The sequence below is a fragment of the Scyliorhinus canicula genome, chromosome 14, assembly GCF_902713615.1.
Source record: "Scyliorhinus canicula chromosome 14, sScyCan1.1, whole genome shotgun sequence".
Lineage (NCBI taxonomy): Eukaryota > Metazoa > Chordata > Chondrichthyes > Carcharhiniformes > Scyliorhinidae > Scyliorhinus > Scyliorhinus canicula.
The window spans coordinates 11,067,270-11,079,558 of NC_052159.1; the positions used below are offsets into that span (position 1 = coordinate 11,067,270).

Genomic DNA, 12,289 nt, shown 5'->3' on the forward strand with positions numbered 1-12,289 from the left:
TCATGCCCTCAGGATGTGCCAAAGCAATTTACAATCAATTAAGCAATTTCTTGAAATATACTTACTGCTGTAATGTCGGAACTGCAATTTTTGCAAAGCAGGTTCCTGCAAAGAGCAATGAGATTAATGACTAGCTGATCTGCTTCAGCAATCTTGCGAGAAGGATAAATATTGGCCTGGGCACCTGCTAGCTGATTGTCGTTTGTTTCCCTGTGGGTGACACTGGGGCCTCAACTTTTTACAATTTATATCAATGATTTCGATGAAGAGACCAAAGGTATGGTTGCTAAATTTGCTAATGACACACAGATAGGTAGGGAAGTTATCGAGAGGACACAAGGAGGCTACAAAAGGGATTATAGATAGGTTAAGTGAATTACAGAGTATAAAGTGGGGAAAACGTGACATTTTTCATTTTGGCAGAAAGAATAAAAAAGCATATTATCCAAATGGTGAAAGGCTGAAGAGCTCGAGATGCAGACAGATTTGGGTGCCCTCATGCATGAATCACAAAAGGCTAGCATATAGGCATAGCAAATAATTAGGAAAGCTAATTGTTAGAGTGTTATTATTATGCATCTTCTTAATTAAATCCACTGCTGAGATCAGTAATCGCTGTGACGTCATTAGCTGTTAGGTACGTATATTTGTATTTAACTGTCATTAGTTCTAATCCTATTCAGTTACTGTTATTTCAATGTTTAACTAGGTGCTCCTGTTTTTCAGTCCACACTGTATTATATACTTTGTTATTTTTATATATTAAAGAAGATTAACTTTAACTTTAAGATTGATGTGTTTCGACTACCTTTTTGTGGTTAAGTTACATTTCATGCATACAGTGCAAAAAGGAGGCCACTCGGTCCATTGAGTCTGCACCGACCCACAAGAACACCCTACTGAGGCCCACTCCCCCATCCTTTTCCTGAAACCCCAACTAACCTGCCCATCTTTGGACTGAGAGGAGAAACTGGAGAATCCGGAGGAAGCCCACGCAGACATGGGGAGAACGTGCAAACTCCATACAGTCACCCAAGGCCAGAATTGAACCCGGATCCATTGAGTTGTGAGGCAGCAGAGCTAGCCACACTAATAAAATATTGTCATTCATTGCAAGGGGAATTTCGAAGAAGAGTAGAGGGGTTATGTTTCAGTTATATAGAGCACTAGTGAGACCTTAGACAGGATTCTCCCCTATCCGGCAAGGCGGGGGGTCCCGGCGGGATGGAGTGGCGGGAACCACTCCAGCATCGGGCCGCCCCAAAGGTGCGGAAGTCTCCGCACCTTTAGGGGCCAAGCCCTAACCTTGAGGGGCTAGGCCCGCGCCGGAGTGGTTGGCGCCCCGCCGGCCGGCGGGAACGGCCTTTGGCGCCACGCCAGCCGGGGCCGAAGGGACTTCGCCGGCCGGCGGAAGACCGCGCATGCGACGGAGCGTCAGCGGCTGCAGACGTCATCCCTGCGCATGCGCAGGGAAGGGGGTCACTTCCGCGTCTGCCATCGTGAAGACTATGGCGAACGCGGAAGGAAAAGAGTGCCCACACGGCACAGGCCCGCCCGCCGATTGGTGGGCCCCGGTCGTGGGCCAGGCCACCGTGGGGGCACCGTGGGGCCAGATCGCCCCACCCCCGCCCCCCCCCCCTCCTCCCGGGGCCAGAAAGCCTCCTCCCCCCCCCCCCAGGACCCCAGAGCCCGCCCGCGCCGCCTGGTCTCGCCGGTAAGGTAGGTGGTTTGATTCACGCCGGCGGGACTGGCATGACAGTGGCGGGACTTCGGCCCATTACGGGCCGGAGAATCGCCAGGGAATGGTCCGGCGACAGACACGGCGCGATTCCTGCCCCCGCCGAATCTCTGGTGCCGGAGACTTCGGGAGACGGCAGGGGCGGGATTCACGCCGGCCCTCGGCGACTCTCCGACCCGTCGGGGGATCGGACAATCCCGCCACATATCTGGAGTACTAAGTACAGTCATGGGCTCCGTATTTAAGGAAAACATGAAAATATTTTGGGAAGAATTCAGAGAAGATTTACCAGCAGAATACCTGGAATGGGCAAGTTGCCTTATGAGGAAAGGATGGACAGGCTAGGCGCATATCCGCTGGAATTTAGAAGAGTAAGAGGGAACCTGATTTAAACATAAGGATCCTGTGCAGGGCATGTTTCCTTTTGTGGGAGAATCAAGAACCAGGAGATCACAATTTAAAAATAAAGAGTCACCCATTTAGGACAGAGATGAGGAGAATTCTTTTCTCCCAGAGGGTCATGTGTCTTTGGAACTCTCTTCCTCAAAAGGCTGTGAAAACAGAATCTTTGAATATTTTTAAGGCAGAGCTAAAAATTGATAAGCAAAGTGGTGAAAGGTTATGGGGAGCAGGTGGGAATGTGGAGTTCAGATCAACCATGAGGCACAGAGTAACATAGGAAGCTGGATTCTCCACTGGCTGGATTCTCCATTGCGTCGGCAGCACATCCACGCCCCAGGGATTTCCCGATGGTGTGGGGCTGCCCACAATGGGAAATCCAATTGTCCAGCTGGCGGGACGGAAAATCCCTCTGCCGGCGGGTCGGAGAATCCTGCCCAGGAACTAGGAAAAGTAGGCAATTCAGTCCTTCGAGCCTGCTCCGCCATTCAATCAGACCATAGCTGATCTCTTCCTGGTCTCAAATCCACCTCCTTGCCTGTTCCCCATATCCCTTTAACCTTTTTAAAAAAAAATCATAAGTATATCCATCTTCTTCTTGAAACCATTTAATGAAGACAGAGTACTAGGCTAATGGTAAGATTCTTGGTAGTGTGGATGAGCAGAGAAATCTCGGTGTCCATGTACATAGATCCCTGAAAGTTGCCTCCCAGGTTGATAGGGTTGTTAAGAAGGTGTACGGTGTGTTAGCTTTGATTGGCAGAGGGATTGAGTGTCGGAGCCATGAGGTCATGTTGCAGCTATATAAAACTGTGGTGTGGCCGCATTTGGAGTATTGCGTGCAGTTCTGGTCGCTGCATTATAAGAAGGATGTGGAAGCATTGGAAAGGGTGCAGAGGCGATTTACCAGAATGTTGCCTGGTATGGAGGGAAGATCTTATGAGGAAAGGCGGAGGGATTTGAGGCTGTTTTTGTTAGAGAGAAGAGGGTTAAGAGGTGACTTAATTGAGGCATACAAGATGATCAGAGGATTAGATAGGGTGGACAATGAGAGCCTTTTTCCTCGGATGGTGATGTCTAGCACGAGGGGACATAGCTTTATATTGAGGGGGATAGATATAGGACAGATGTCAGAGGTAGGTTCTTAGGGGCTGGTTTAGCACACTGGGCTAAATCACTGGCTTTGAAAGCAGACCCAGGCAGGCCAGCGGCATGGTTCAATTCCCGTACCAGCCTCCCCGAATAGGCGCCAGAATGTGGCGACGAGGGGCTTTTCACAGTAACTTCATTTGAAGACTACTTGTGACAATAAGCGATTTTCATTTTCATTTACTCAGAGTAGTAAGGGCGCGGAATGCCTGCCTGCAACAGCAGTGGACTTGCCAACATTAAGGGCTTTTAAATGAAATGAAATGGTCATTGGATAAACATGGATGATAAGGGAATAGTGTAGATGGGCTTTAGAGTGGTTTCACAGGTCAGCGCAACATTAAGGGCCGAAGGGCCTGTACTGCGCTGTAATGTTCTATGTTCTATGATTCAGACTCCACAGCACTATTAAAGAGTATCCAATTCTTTTTTTCAAATAAGGGGCAATTTAACGTAGCCAAACCACCTACCCTGCACATCTTTTTGGGTTGTGGGACACACGAGTCCCACACAGACATGGGGAGAATGTGCAAACTCCATATGGACAGTGATCTGGGGCCGGGATTGAACCCGGATCCTCGGCGCCGTGTGGCAGCAGTGCTAACCCGCTGCACCACTCTGCTGCCCAGGCACAAATTCACCACCCTCTGCGAGAAGTAGTTCCTCCTCATCTCAGTTTTAAATATACCACCTCTCAACCTATATCTGTGACTTCTCATTCTAGTATGCCTCACAAGGGGGAACATTTCGTCTATGTGTATTTTATCAATCCCATTTAGTATTTTAAATATCTCAATCAGCTCCCCTCTCATTCTTCTAAACTCCAGCAAGTATAAGCCCAAACGGTTCTCGCTCCTCATACATCAACCCTTTCATCCCTCAAATCAATCTGGTGAACCTCCTCTGAACTGCTTCCAATGCCACCACATCCTTCCTCAACTAAGGAGACCAAAACCAGACACAATACTCCAGATGTGGTCACACCAACACCCTATACAATTGCAACAACACTTTTATGCTCCAGTCCCTTTTACTACGTGCTTTACCTCCATATCAACTTTGTGCGATTCATGAACAAAGATACTCAGATCCCTCTGTCTAGGCTCATTTTGAATCTGCTTTCCATTTAGATAATAATTTGCCTTTCTATTTTTTCGGCCGAAATAGATAACCTCACACTTCTCCACATTAAACTCCACCTGCCAAATTTTGGCCGAATCTCCTAGCCTATCTATATCCATCTGTAAACTCTATCTCCTTTTCACTGCCTGCTTTCCCATATATTTTAGTATCATCCAGAAATTTTGCTATGTTACACTCTGTCCCTGCTTGCAGATCATTTATAGAGATCGGCCTCTTCACTGCCTGCCAGAGGGTGTTCGAGTGCATGAATCACAAAAGGTTAACATGCAGATGCAGCTTGTAATCAAGAAGTCTAATGGGGTGCTATCCTTTATTACGAGAGGAATTGAACAGGTTATGCTTCAGTTATACTAGGGGGCAACACGGTGGTGCAGTGGTTAGCACTGCTGCCTCACGGCGCTCAGGACCCGGGTTCGATCCTGGCCCCGGGGTCACTGTCCGAGTGGAGTTTTTCATTGTCCACGTTTCTGCATTGGTCTTACCCCCACAACCCAAAAAGATGTGCAGGGTAGGCGAATTGGCCACGCTAAATTGCCACTTAATTGAAAAAAAAAGAATTTGGTACTCTAAAAATTTTTTTAAAATGCTTTAGTTATACAGAGCAGTGGCAAGACAGCGTCTCAAATACTCTATGCAGTTTTGACAATTTTGGCCTCCTTGTTTAAGGAAGAATGAAAATGCGTTGGAGGCGGTTTACTAGATTGATACCTGGAATAAGTGGGTTGCTTTATGAGGAACAGTTGAACAGGCTTGTTGAGTTCAGTTGAGTGGGGATGACTTGACTGAAGTGTACAAGACCCTGAACAGTATTGACAAGGTGGATGTGGAATTATGGGCAAAATTTAATGGAAAAATTTCTACGTTAATTTGTGGCGGTTTTGCAGGGAGTTTCCTGCTGGCTTTGACAGCGAGTTCCCCGCGGTTCACAATTTACACATCGCTTTTTTGGGTCATGGGGCGTTCCTCACCGGTTTAGCCCACACTTGGAACCTTTTTCAGCACTGGGGAGCTGAACTTAAGAGGTTGCCATTTTGAAAGGATGCCCTGATCTCGAAGTGAGCTTGTGGGTCCCCCACACCTCCCACCCACGGACAATGTCACCACCTGTACATATGGGCACTACCCCCAACTCCTGCACCCTCACCCCCACCTCCCAAGTGAGGACACCCAACTATGGAGTTGCTAGAATACCTGGGGGGGGGCCCTCACCCAGGACCATCACCTATCCTCCCAGAGGCCACCTACTTACCTGCCCTGCACCGCTCTCTCCACCCTTCATACCCCCTCCACCCTCCTTTCATGGGTATGGTCCCCTCGGGCCCTGAACCTTGGCAGTGCCAGGGCAGCAGTACCAAGGTGCCAGCTGGGCAGTGTCAAAGTGTCCGGGGAAACAGCCAAGGAACCAACTCTGTCCTGTCCCTGACTACCCAGTGGCAACTGATGGCCTGGCAGACCATCCCCAGGGTGGGCCATAAGGACAGAGATGAGGCAATGTCTTCTCTCAGGGGGTTGCGACTTTGGAACTCTCCGCCTCAGCAGGCGGTCAAAGCAGGATCATTGAATATTTTTATGGTAGAGGTAGCTTGTTGGCAGGAGAATCAAAGGTCATCGGGGTAGATGGGAATGTGGAGCTCACACAAACAGGTCAGCCATGATCTTACTGAACGATGCAGCAGGCTCAAGGGGCTGAGTGGCCTACATCTTAATAATAATAATCTTTATTGTCACAAGTAGACTTACATTAACACTGCAATGAAGTTACTGTGAAAGTCCCCTAGTCGTCACACTCCGGCACCTGTTCGGGTACACAGAGGGAGAATTCAGAATGTCCAGTTCACCTAACAGCACGTCTTTCGGGAATTGTGGTAGGAAACCGGAGCCAGAGGAAACCCACACAGTCGCGGGGAGAACGTGCAGACTCCATCTGTTCCTATTTTGTGTGGGCTGAGCTTGTATTGGGCACTAACCCCTCTTAGCTGCCCAGTCCCCACATGCCACAATTCTCCAAGTCCCAAATCTTTCTATCTCAGCTTTGAATATACACAAAGGCTGGACATCCACATAAACCTGAAGTAGAGAATTAGAAAGGTTCACTCTCCGATTCATCGCCGGTATTTGATCCCACGACAGCCCCTAGTTCTAGACTCTCTAACCATAGGAAACAGCAGCAACTACCCTGTCAAGTACTCACAGAATCTGAGTTTGAATGAGGTCACCACTCCTTCTAAACTCCAGAGAGAACAGGTTCATTCTACTTGATCTGCCTTCACAGGAATCAATCTAGTGAACCGTCTCTGTTTAGGCCATCCTGAGTTTCAGAAAGGTACTTCATTGCATAAAAGGCATCCATAGAAAAACACATGGCTACAGCAACATTAACCAACCCCAGCTAATCAGAGAGAGAAATCAACCAGGAAATTGATGAGAGTAATCAGAGATAAAACAGTTGATTCAAAACATTATATAAAGCAACCGGGGATCAAAGCTACAGACAAGTACAGAAACACCGATTTGAGTAACACAAAAGAAAGTAATACCAATTAAACCAACGACACTGTAGGGTAACTGTAAAATATAATGGACAGTGAGTAAATTGCATGTCAAGTTGCAAGGATGAATTAAACATCCCAGAAATTACAGGCAGATGATAAATTAACTTGTTCATTTGCACAATTCTCACGAATACAAGTTTCACAATGGAAAATATATGGGAAATTGATGAAAGGTTACCCCCTCAAATGTCACACTTGTCTCTGTACAGATTGCTGACATTTCCAGCAATTCCACATTGCCACCATTTGAAATTCTTCAAAAAAAGTTCACATTAAGATATCAGCTCAGCTGAGTCATAAAAATCTTGTTTTTGAAGCAGGTTAGGACACAGACTGCGGAAACCGCACAAAGCATTGGCCAGTGTTTCAGGGCATCACTGAGGAAGAGCTCCATTGTCTGCGGTACTGTCTGGCAAATAACGTTTCAAATGAAGGTTTCCTTTTGCATTCAGCCAATGTAAAAGATCCCTCGTCACTATTCAAGTGATCCTCCTCAGCATTTACCTCTCAAATCCACACTGTCAAAACAAACTGGCTTGTCACATTTGGCTAAAGTAACGACTACATTTCAAGAGAAATTCCTGAGCTGTGAAAATCTTTGCCGCATGTTACATACCAATGATGAGCAGGGAGCTGTGTCAGGACTGGGCACGCCCGCACCTGCGGATTTTCTCTCAACGGTAAGCTGCAATGCCGATCAGCTCCAAGGAGGTGGATAGCTGATTTGCATACTTATAGACCCACAGTCCATTTTACAGAGCTTTTTGTTGACAGTAGAGTAGCCTCCGGCCACTGGGGGAGCCTACCAGCAAATTCAGGCAGCCTCCCTACAGCGGCCAGGGTGCCTTTGAAGTCAGAGGCCCCCTGGTACACAGAAGGCTGTGGGTAGGGAAGCCAGCCCCATCATATCCCCTCCCGACCAACGATCTCTTCAGGGTGTTTCCTCACGCATCCTGAACCCCCGGAAGTAGTCATTTCTAATATCATACCTCTCCAGGGTATCCTGTCCGCCTCAGCAGCAACCACCATTCGCCAGACAGTACCACAGACAATGTGGCACTGCTGAGGCGTCAGAGCAGCAGACCGTCCGATTGGGCTGGCAGCATCTGGACCTGCCTGCATTGTTATAGTCCTTGCCTTTTCCTCCAAGATAGCCAGATGTAGTGTTGACAAAGAATATACAAATAAGAAGATTGAATCGAAACTAATTTATGTTACACTACTGAACTAAAATGAAGTTCGCACACTCTACTGAGTTACAGATAATAAAATAATGATATTGAATCTATAGTACAGTATTCAATATTCTAGCGAATTAATAAACTACACTATGACTTGACCTTGTGCTATATTTCTCTATTCAACTTTCACTCTGCTCTTTTTAGGTTCTCCCCAGCTTCTTCCAGAATTCCTAGAGATGCTGCTTTATATACAGTGAATTAGTAACACCGTCTAGTGTTTGATTTACACACAGATTCAGATATTAACCCTTTACTATACTGGTATTATACATATCATTACATGCATAGAATTGCTGAGCCAGCCCCACTGTCAATGAGTGCTAGAATGGGACTCGCTTTTCACCCTGAGACCGCAGTAAAATTCAGACCAATAGCGCAAACAGGCCATGTTTTGAGCTGAGTGTTGGTGTTTACCCTCTACAAGCAGCCTCAATCCTATGGTTTATTCATTCCCAGGATGCGGGCATTGCTGGAAATGTCATTATTGCTGGAAATTATCCTCGAGATTTTGACAATGATCCAATTCTTGAATGAAACCGAAAGGCTTGCTCGGGCATTTTAGAGGGCAGTAAATTTACATTGCTATGGGTTTGGAGTTACATTAAGACAAACCAGGTAACAATATCATGTTTTGTTCCCTGATGGACGTTTTGAAACAGATGGGTTTGATAGCAATCCAATTGCCGCAATTGCTGATACTAGCTTTTCATTTCCAGATTTATTTAGTTTTTCTTTTTTTTAAAAAAATACTTTTATTCTCCTTTTTCACATTTTCTTCCGAATTTACACCCACCAACAATAAACAATAATCAGTAACAAGTATGTCAATTCCCATAACAATAACAACAATCCCATCCTCCCACCAAACCCCAAACACCAGCCCGCATATTTACATAAACAAATGACAAAAAGGAATCAGGGATTAGCCATAGTCACCCATAATACACACAGAGTCCCCCTCCCCCCCCCCCCCCCCCCCCCCCCCCAACCATCCCCCCAACTAATGGCCGATGTTATCCAGTTCTTGAAAGTGCATAAGGGGCAGCACGGTGGCCTAGTGGTTAGCACAACCGCCTCACGGCGCTGAGGTCCCAGGTTCGATCCCGGCTCTGGGTCACTGTCCGTGTGGAGTTTGCACATTCTCCCCGTGTCTGCGTGGGTTTCGCCCCAACAACCCAAAAATGTGCAGAGTAGGTGGATTGGCCACGCTAAATTGCCCCTTAATTGGAAAAAATAATTGGGTAATCTAAATTTAACAAAAAAAAAGTGCATAATGAATAACACCCATGACTTGTAGAACCCCTCCGTCCTTCCCCTCAGTTCAAACTTAACCTTCTCAAGGGTTAAGAATTCCAACAGGTCCTCCCGCCACGCCAGGGCACAGGGTGGAGAGGCTGCTCTCCATCCCAGCAGGATCCGCCTTCGGGCGATCAACGAGGCAAAGGCTACGATATCTGCCTCCGCACCCGTTTCCAAGCCTGGCTGGTCCGACACACCGAATATGGCCTCCCGGGAACCCGGGTCCAGTTTCACGTGTGCCACCTTGGAAATTACCCTAAAAACCTCCTTCCAGTACTCCTCTAGCTTTGGACAGCACCAAAACAAATGAGCGTGATTAGCGGAGCGGGGCGGGGCGGGCACCCCCCCCCCCCCCGCAATGCTCACACACATGTTCACACTCATCCTCACCCTCGTGAGACGTGCTCTGTATACCACCTTCAGCTGCATCAGCCCCAACCTCGAACAGGAGGTGGAGGCATTCACTCTCCAGGGCACCTCACACCAGACCCCCTCCTCTATAACCTCTCCCAACTCTTCCTCCCACTTTACTTTGACCTCTTCCAGTGGTGCCTTATCCTCTTCCAAAATAGCTCCATACACCGCTGACACTACCCCCTTCTCCAGTCCCCTTGTCGTCAGCACCTCCTCCAGCAATGTGGAAGCCGGTTCCTTCGGGAAGCACTGTATCTCCTTCCTGGCAAAATCTTGAACCTGCATATATCTAAACATTTCTCCCTGCTCCAGCCCATACTTCGCTTCCAGCTCCATCAATCCTGTAAACCAACCCCTAAGAAACAAATCTTTTAGCATCTTAATCCCCTTCTCTTCTCATTTCCGTAAACTTCCATCCCACGTCCCTGGCTCAAATCTGTGGTTGCCCCTAATCGGCATTTCCCTTGACCCTGCCCCCAACCTGAAGTGTTAGCGAGACTGCCTCCAGATTTTCAATGAAGCTATTATTACCGGACTCCCTGAGTATTTCCCCAGGAGGTATCGGGAGCGGCGTGTTGCTAGTGCTTTCAATCCCAACCCCCTGCACAAACTCTCCTCCATTCTGACCCACTGGGAATCAACCCCTCTGACCCAGCTCCGTACCTTCTCCACATTCTCTGCCCAGTAATAGTACATCAGGTTCGGAAGACCCAAACCCCCTACCTGGTTTCCCCTCTGTAGCAGCACCTTTCTCACTCTGGCCACCTTCCCTCCCCATATGAACGAGGTAATCCTTCCCTCAATCTCCCCGAAAAAAGCCTTTGGCAGGAAAATCGGTAGGCATTGAAAAATAAACAGAAATCGCGGCAACAACATTCATTTTAACCACCTGTACCCGACCCGCCAGTGACGGAGGGAGACCATCCCACCTTAACAGATCGGCTTTCACTTTCCCCACCAAACTAATGATGTTGTACCTGCGAAGCCTCCCCCACTCCTGGCCAACCTGCACCCCCAGATACCTAAAGTGAGTCCCTGCCCTACGGAATGGCAGCCCCCCGACCCCTGCCCCCACCCCTGGCCGAGATACCACAAAATACTCACTCTTGTCCAGGTTCAGCTTGTATCCTGAGAAATACCCACATACTCGCAGTAGCTCTAGTAGCCCTCCTATCGACGCACTCGGTTCCGACACATACAGCAGCTAGTCGTCGGCATATAAGGACATCCTATGCTCTATCCTCCCCCTGCACCAAGTTCCAGTATCCCCCCACAATTAGCTCGTGTGTGTCCAAGTTGGAATGGCCCCAAACACCTTCTTTGCGAATCCCACATCATCCCAATTGGGACCATATACACTTAACAGTGCCACTAATCTCCCCTCCAGCACCCCTGTCACAATCACATATCTACCCCCCTGATCTGCCACTACCTTCTCCATCTGGAAGCGTACCCTTTTGCTGACCAACACTGATACCCCTCGAGCCCTTCCATCAAATCCAGAGTGAAACACTTGGCTAACCCAGCCCTTTTTAAGTCTCACCTGGTCCTTCACCCTCAAGTGAGTCTTCTGCAGCATTACCACATCGGCTTTCAAACTCTTGACCGGACCTCCTAGTCCTCTCACGTTCCACATGACTATCCTCACTGGAGGTCTCTCACCCCCACCCCCCTCCCACCTTTCTTATCCACCATCATACCACCGGGCCCTGTTCCATAAGGCTGACCCGCCCCTGTCCCTTGTTAACATCTTAGCCCTTCCCCCCCCTCCCAAGAACCCCTCCCTACATTTCCCCCTGAAAAAACATCTCCCAGCATCAATCCCTTCCCCCCCCCCGCCTCGCTCGCCTCGTAGGCCCATTGAAGCCTGCTATCAAGGCTCCAACGTCCGCAGCCCTCCTCTCACCTCACCTCCGTTCACTAGCTTACTTTAGTTAGCTAGTGCGAGTGGCTCCCCCCACCAAGGTATACAGTCCCCTCCCACCCAGTCCCAGAGAAAGAAAAAAAAACAAAACCAACAATCCAACCCATACAATTCACTAACATAAGATTTAACCGTCGCAACACAGAACGCCAATCAACCTACCATTAACTTGAACTCTAACAATGCAAAGAGAAGTAAATTACAATACACAACAGTAAAAAGAAAGTTGTAGTATTTATACATTTTCCAGCTGCTCAACCACAGTCCACTATCTCTCTTCCAGTTCTGCTCTTCACATCTGTCCCAAGCTTTCTGCCCTCACAAATGCCACAGCCGCCTTCGCGGTCTCAAAATAAAAGTCTTTGGCGTTATACGTTACCCTCAGCTTCGGCGGGTACACAATTCTCAAATTGTGCCGCCTTGAGTGGTT

General features: G+C 48.1%; 1 protein-coding gene across 3 annotated transcripts in view; it reads right to left on the bottom strand.

Annotated features, from left to right (window-relative positions):
* The window catches only part of pak1 (p21 protein (Cdc42/Rac)-activated kinase 1), a 219,584-nt gene that overhangs the window by 60,313 nt on the left and 146,982 nt on the right, over positions 1-12,289 (bottom strand). The gene's annotated exons all lie outside the window — the stretch shown is intronic.